A 7,782-nucleotide genomic window follows, 5' to 3' on the forward strand; every position below is an offset into this window, starting at 1 on the left:
AATGTGAATTGAATCATAGAATCTAGAAGGATTTGGATTGGAAGGGACCTTAAAGATGATCTAGTTCCAACCCCCCTGCCATGGGCAGGGACACCTTCCACTAGACCAGGTTGCTCAAAGCCCCGTCCAACCTGGCCTTGAACACTGCCAGGGAGGGGGCAGCCACAGCTTCTCTGGGCAACCCATTCCTGTGCCTCACCACCATCAGGTCAGAATATCTAGTCTAAATCTACCCTCTTTCAGTTTAAAACCATTACCCCTTGTCCTATCCCTACACTTTCTTATCATCTTTCCCTTTAAGTACTGGAAGGCTGCTCTAAGGTCCTCACTGGGGCTGTGGGGACCCGAGCCACCCGCACTCACCCCTTCTCCTCCAACTGCTCCTGTCCTGCCAGGCACAGGCACTGGACAGCATTGCAGGAGCTGTGCTGCTGGTAAAGGTCATTGAAGGTCCCATCCTCCTCCCAGGCAGCATCCCTGCGTGACCTGGGGGATGCTCAGCCCCAGGGGCGAGGGGGACCCCCCGCCACAGCCAGGGAGGCAGAAGGGGACTGGCTGTCACAGAGCAGGAGGGAGGCACTGGGGAGTGTGTCGACCTGTTCAGGAATTTTGATGCCGAGGCAAAACATCGGCGCCTGGTAGGTCTGCATGTCTTGGCAGAGTGGGCAGCAGAAGTGGTGGAGGACAGAGCACAGTGCCTGGCCCTGGGACAGAGCTGTCATCAGTGGTGGGGGGTTCCCGCTCGCTCTCCCAGAGCTGGGTGTTGGGGTGACGACAGGAGTGATGTCAGGGGCCGGGGGCAATGCTGCCTGCCTGGATGCAGCGGCAGTGGAACCAGGTGCTGGCACAGGCGGGACAGACCAGGGTGTTGTAGCTGGGCCGCCCCGCCAGGGCCTCCTGGCAGGTGGGGCAGGGGGACAGGTCCTGCTGCACCGCTCGCACCCTCTGTACCTGCCGGTGCTTCCAGCAGAAGGACCTCTGGGATGGAGGTGAGAGCTTAGCCCCAGCCCTCCTCTGCCCTGGCCCTGGCTCCGGCCCTGATGGGTGGCTGCACTCAGAATCACAGAATCACAGAATCAACTAGGTTGGAAAGGACCTTGAAGATCATCTAGTCCAACCATTAACCTAGCACTGACAGTTCCCATCTACACCATATCTCTCAGCGCTATATCGACCCTACTCTTAAACACCTCCAGGGATGGGGACTCCACCACCTCCCTGGGCAATCCATTCCACTGCCTAATAACCCGTTCTGTAAAGAAATACTTCCTGACATCTAGTCTAAACCTTCCCTGGCGCAACTTGAGGCCATTCCCTCTTGTCCTATCACTTGTTACTTGGTTAAAGAGACTCATCCCCAGCTCTCTGCAACCTCCTTTCAGGTAGTTGTAGAGGGCGATGAGGTCTCCCCTCAGCCTCCTCTTCTCCAGACTAAACAACCCCAGTTCCCTCAGCTGCTCCTCGTACGACATGTGCTCCAGACCCTGCACCAGCTTCGTTGCCCTTCTCTGGACACGCTCGAGTAATTCAATGTCGTTTTTGTAGTGAGGGGCCCAAAACTGAACACAGGAATCGAGGTGCGGCCTCGCCAGTGCCGAGTACAGGGGTAAGATCACTTCCCTGTCCCTGCTGGCCACGCTATTTCTGATACAGGCCAGGATGCCATTGGCCTTCTTGGCCACCTGGGCACACTGCTGGCTCATGTTCAGCCGGCTGTCAATCAACACCCCCAGGTCCCTCTCTGACTGGCAGCTCTCCAGCCACTCCTCCCCAAGCCTGTAGCGCTGCTGGGGGTTGTTATGGCCCAAGTGCAGCACCCGGCATTTGGCCTTATTGAAGCTCATACAGTTGGCCTTGGCCCATCGCTCCAGCCTGTCCAGGTCTCTCTGCAGGGCCTCCCTACCCTCGAGCAGATCAACACTCCCACCCAGCTTGGTGTCGTCTGCAAACTTACTGAGGGTGCATTCGATCCCCTCGTCTAGGTCATCAATAAAGATGTTGAACAGGAGTGGCCCCAAAACCGAGCCCTGGGGGACACCACTCGTGACCGGCCTCCAACCGGATTTAACTCCGTTCACCACAACTCTCTGGGCCCGGCCATCCAGCCAGTTTTTTACCCAGCAAAGTGTGCGATCATCTAAGCCTCGAGCAGCCAGTTTCGCCAGAAGAATGTTGTGGGAAACGGTGTCAAAGGCCTTGCTAAAGTCAAGGTAAACTACATCCACAGCCTTTCCCTCATCCAATAAGTAGGTCACTTTGTCGTAGAAGGAGATCAGGTTTGTCAAGCAGGACCTGCCTTTCATAAACCCATGCTGACTGGGCCTGATCCCCTGGTTGTCCCGCATGTGTTGTAAGATGGTACTCAGGATGAGCTGCTCCATCAGCTTCCCGGGTATCGAAGTCAAGCTGACAGGCCTGTAATTTCCCGCATCATCCTTCCGACCCTTCTTATAGATGGGCGTCACATTGGCCAGTTTCCAATCTGTCGGGACTTCCCCGGTCAGCCAGGACTGCTGGTAAATGATGGAAAACGGCTTGGCGAGCATCCCAGCCAGCTCCTTCAGCACCCTTGGGTGTATTCCATCTGGTCCCATAGACTTGTGTGTGTCTATGTGGTGTAGCAGGTCACTGACTCTCTCCTGGATTGCGGGGGGGTCGTTCTCCCAGTCTCTATCACCTGGCTGAGGGGGCTGGATTTCCTCAATACAACTAGTCTTGTTATTAAAGACTGAGGCAAAGAAGGCATTAAGTACCTCAGCCTTCCCCTCATCACTTGTTACCAAGTTTCCTTCAGCATCTAGCAGGGGGTGGAGACTCTCCCTGGTCTTTCTTTTGCTATTGACATACTTATAGAAACATTTCTTGTTATCTTTGATTGCTGAAGCCAGATTAATTTCCAGCTGGGCTTTGGACCTCCTGATTTCCGCCCTGCCTAGCCTCACAGCCTCTTTGTAATCACTGTGAGTGGCTAGCCCCTTCCTCCAAAGACTGTAAACTCTCCTTTTCTCCTTGAGTTGCAGCCTAAGCTCCCTGTTCAGCCAGGGTGGTCTTCTCTGCCGTCTGCTCCTCTTAGAGCACCTGGGGACTGCCTGCTCCTGAGCCATTAACACTTCTTTCTTAAGGAGCGCCCAGCCTTCCTGGACCCCTATACCCTTCAGGACCATCTCCCAAGGGATCCTGTCAAGCTGGTGCCTAAACAAGACAAAGTCAGCTCTTTGGAAGTCCAGGATGTCAGTCTTGCTTAGCCCTTTCCTGGCCTCTCTAAGAATAGAGAACTCTATTATTTCATGATCTCGCTTGAACTCCCCCAAAAAACGGGAAATGCAGCATCGCTTGCTGCCGCAGGGGAAGTGGATGTTTTGGGGGCATCACCAGCCCCAGCAGGTGACTGAGGTGCCTCCCAGCTGGCAGGTGCAGCACCTCTGGGGATGGCAGAGAGGCAGCTGATGTCAGTGCCGCACGCCCCTGGGGAGCCTGGTTAGCCCTTGCTCAGCACAGCCTCATGACATTTCGGTGGGCTGCCTGGCCAGTGACACCGGACCACTCATAGAGTTGTGTACCCTCTCAGATCTCCAAATTCTGCAAAAATGGGCCTTTTTGGATACACGAGGATTTGGTGAGTTACTTGCAGATGGCTGCCAAAGCATCCTTGGGGGGGAGGTCGCTGGCCTGTGCAGAGATGGCCACAGGACATGGGGACCGTGGTGGTAACACATGTCCCCCTGACGTCTCCTTCCACACCACCCACTTCAGCTCAGTCTGGGTGTTGGGGAAGAGGTAGCTGTAGAAACCCTCTTCACTGGCCCCTCTCTAGGTCAACCCACTGGCATGGTAGTGCAAGAGGGGAAAAGAGGGTGTGTGCTGGGGGCTGTTGGCGGTGTAGGCCTGGGGGCTGGGGGTGTCAGGCCCCAAGGACTCACCAGGAAGTTCTCGTGGATGCAGAGCCTCTTGTGCTGGTACAACTGCCCAGTGACCTTGAGCCACAGTCAGCCCGCCAGCACAGCCAGCACAGTGCCAGGGGACAGAGGGATTGTCACCCTCATCACTGTGCCCATGGGGGTAGTGCTGGGAGCAGAATAGGGGAGAGGCCTGAACACCTTCCGACGGTGTGGGGGCCTCTGCTTGCATGGGCGGGCACTGGTCAAAATCTCCTCTGGCAGGTGCTGGGGGGCTTATTCTGTGCTCACCTTCCTCCTTGGGGACCTGACGCTTCATTCTGAGTGGGGATACTGCACAGGAGAGTCCTGCCTGCTCCTCCAGCAGCGCTGTGGGACAGGGCGGGAGGGGCTGTGGCACCCTGCAGCGCCCAGACCTCAGCTCCATCACTGCAAGAGGCTGTAGTGAAGGAGATGGCAGGGCATGAGGATGTTGGTTTGGTTGAAGACCATCTTGATCCTCCAGTGTTTGAGACAAACACATCCCTGAGCTGGTGGTGGATGCCCAGCGGGGCTGCCCAGCTCGGGGGCGTTGTGACTCAGCTCCACACATGCTGTGTGGGGAGGGCCCTGAGAAATGGGCCACCCCTGGGTGAGATGCCAGCGTCACTCCACAGGGCCATCTGGGTCATGCTCAGGGCAGGAGCTGAGCCCAGGCTGGGGAGGGGGAAGCACTGCAGGAGCTGCCATGGGGCCAGGCCGCCCTGCCCAGGGGGAAGCAGTGAAACCAGGGTGCAGTGGGGGCCAGGGGGTCCCTGTGTGTCCCTTCTCTCGTGTCGGGGCTCCAGCATGGACTTCAAAGACACCCAACGGGCTTGAAAATCCAGACAATTTCTTTAAGCATTAAAAGCCCTGACTTCTCATTAACAGGCAAGTTGATACCTTTTAAATAATTTTTTAACTTTCACTTTCTTAGCAAGCAAAATTTAGTTTAACAAATGTGTGACAATTAGAATAAATTTTCCCATTGAAGAAGGATGCAGCTCAAGCACTTTGTTGTGTGTCTGGTGCTGAGGGCTGAGCCCACTGCACTGGGGTGGCAGTGGGGAAGGGTCAGTTCTCCAGGGTCTGGAAATGCTTCAGATACGCCTGCACCCAGGGTGCCTTGGGGTCTGCGCACAGCTCCTTCCCCTTCCTGGTGACCAGGCTGCCGGGAGAAAACCAATGTTAGGGCGCTCTGCTGGGGCAGCGGGGTGCCTGCGGTGAGTCCCGCTGGCAGAACTCTGGGTGTCCCCGGCCATGCCCCCTTCCACCTCCCAGCCACTCTCAGACACTCTTGAGGCACTCCCGGGCTGTTGCACCCAGAGCCCCAGCAGTGTTGGGCACTCACATCACCCCTGGCAGGGAGCACATGTTGCTGGTCATGTAGGCGGAGGAGATAGCACCACGCGGAATGATGAGGGACACGTATCTGACGCAGCAGGAGGTGACCTCTGTGGGAGCAGAGAACAGCCCCAGTGAGACCTCACACTGCGGCAGAGGCTCTGCCTGGGCTCCCAGGGTATTCACCATCACCTGTGCTGTAGTCCCCAGGGACATCCCCTGGAAGCCTCCATCGCCGAGGCTGAGTCCCAGCCCTGGTGATGACCACCCGCTCCCAGCCCTTCCCATGGACACAAGGGTCCCGTCAATGGGGTCGGGGCTTTCTCCCGGGGAGGGACAGCAAACCTGGCTTCTTGGAGGACACAGTAGTGCTGGACTCACTAGGAAGGAGGTGAGCCGAGGAGCAGGTGGCCATGACAAGCAGAATGGCCAGGGTGGCTGCAGGGACCTTCATGGTGCTGTGGGAGCCGAGGGAACCACCAGTGGGGCTGGAGCTGGTGTGACTGCAGGGATCTCCTCTGCACAATGCTCGGTCCCTGCTGCAGCTGCTCTCCTTTTATCCCATGGCTGCTGGGTGGGCACAGGGTTTCAAGGAAAGAAAATGGGTGCATCATACCGGGGAAATTATGTAAGGATCACCCAGTTTTGCTGAGCTAGAGAAGGCAAGGAAACCACAGAAGGGGAAGTGCTGGCCATGGGGCTGCAGCTTTGGATTCCTTTTGGGGAAAGGGGCTGACTAGAGCCCAAACAGTTGCGACACCAACCCTGCTGGTGCTGCAGTGATCCCACCAGCCAAGAGCCAGGCTGGGGCACGAAGGTCCATAACCAGAGTCCTGAGAAAAATCAGGGCAAGGCCAGAAAAAGGAAGAAAAATGAGGAAGGAGCAGGTTTTGCAGCTTGCTTTCTGAGTGTGCACTGACAGGGGCTTTGGGAATTACCTTCTGGAATTGCAGATGCTGCCCTTTTTCAGTCACGCTACAGTCTCCTTGAGGTTTCATCTGCAAGGCTGCAATAAGCTGATCTCAATGGTTGCCAGAGGAATCCTCTCCTCCCTCCAGCTCCTACTCTTATTGCCCTAGCTACTCCGTGACACCGGTGTATTTGCTTTTTTTGGGCTATGCCAGTAGAGAGAGCCTAAATGGGATGAAGTTATCCTGCTTGGAAAGAAGTGGGCAATGTGACTGTCAAGAGGCTGCAGACCACAGCCAAAACTAAAATCCTTAGACAGAGAGGTGTAAATCCTCTGTTCACCCTGGGGACAGGGAGGAGGGCAAGCCAGTCTGCACCTTGAGACTACTGCTCCAGCCATGGAGCAGGGCAACAGAGTCCAGTCATAGAGTCCTAGAATTCTAGAATGATTGGAGTTGGAAGGGACCTTAAAGATGATCTAGTTCCAACCTCCCTGCCACGGGCAGGGACACCTTCCACTAGACCAGGTTGCTCAAAGCCCCGTCCAACCTGGCCTTGAACACTGCCAGGGAGGGGGCAGCCGCAATGTCCTCTCTGGGCAACCTGTTCCAGTGTCTCGCCATCCACACAGTAAAGAATTTCTTCCTTATGTCTAAACTACCCTCTTTCAGTTTACACCTCTCCATCTTTCTGTAGGCCCCCTTTAAGTACTGGAAAGCTGCCATATGGTCTCTTCAGAGCCTACTCCAGGCTGAACAACCCCAGCTCACTCAGCCTGTCCTCACAGGGGAGGTTCTTCAGTCTCCTGATCATCGTCTTGGCTTTCTCAGGACCTGCTGCAACAGGTCCATGTCCTTCTTGTGTTGGGGGCCCCAGAGCTGGACATGGCACTGCAGATGGGGTCTTAGGAGAGCGAAGTAGAGGGGGAGAATCCCCATCCTCGCCCTGCTGGCCACACTTCTCAATGCAGCCCAGAATACTGTTGCAATACCAGTTGCAATTCAGTTTGTAGGTGAAAATGCTGAAAAACAATTCTATCTGCACAATTCCATCACACCTTTTTTTTGAGGTATTCAGCATCCATCAATTTAAGTTCATAAAGTTTTAATTTCCTCCTTTGCTCCTAGTCCAACCCTGAATTACATGATTTATACTTTTATCAGGTTTTAATATAATTATTAGCTCTTTTCATCACTCCTTCCCTCTCTGTTTCTGAGGGTTAGAAGATCCATGAGTAATGCGAGTTCTGCTTTCCCAGTTCTCTTTGTTCCTACTTCTGTCCTTAAACTTAACCCCAGCTGTAGCCTTAAATACAAACTAAGCATATCCATTATCCCTCCTCACTGATCTTTAGTTTTGCAGATATGCGTAATCCACCAGTGAAATGAAATTACAGATGTTTACTTTCCCAAAGTATAGTATATACTGTAAGTCCTAACTTGTATTATGACAAACTTGAACCTATTTGAAAAGATACTCCATTAGTATATTTTATGGCCAATGCTCCACTCCGTGCTGTTGTGGTCTGAGTAACTTGAATTCTGCTAACTTTCTGCCTACTTCTCTATATTTAAAAATGTGTAAAGATCTTATATTTAACAGAACCTTAAACATA

At 54.3% G+C, this 7,782-nt stretch overlaps 1 long non-coding RNA gene and 1 pseudogene across 2 annotated transcripts; both read right to left on the reverse strand.

Moving 5' to 3' along the window:
* Positions 1 to 359: 359 nt before the first annotated feature.
* On the reverse strand, positions 360 to 4,488 carry LOC141941987 (uncharacterized; annotated as a pseudogene).
* Positions 4,489 to 4,821: 333 nt separating this feature from the next.
* Positions 4,822 to 5,777, reverse strand: LOC141942073 (uncharacterized). Of its 2 annotated transcripts, none has more exons than XR_012628511.1 (3): positions 5,640 to 5,777; positions 5,266 to 5,368; positions 4,822 to 5,082 (listed from the first exon to the last, which is right to left on the reverse strand). It is a non-coding gene; the product is annotated as an uncharacterized LOC141942073 (long non-coding RNA). The 2 variants fall into 2 exon arrangements; XR_012628512.1 differs by having other exon boundaries at positions 5,604 to 5,770.
* Between the last annotated feature and the right edge of the window lie 2,005 nt (positions 5,778 to 7,782).

Source organism: Strix uralensis, chromosome 4 (genome assembly GCF_047716275.1).
Source record: "Strix uralensis isolate ZFMK-TIS-50842 chromosome 4, bStrUra1, whole genome shotgun sequence".
Taxonomy (NCBI): domain Eukaryota; kingdom Metazoa; phylum Chordata; class Aves; order Strigiformes; family Strigidae; genus Strix; species Strix uralensis.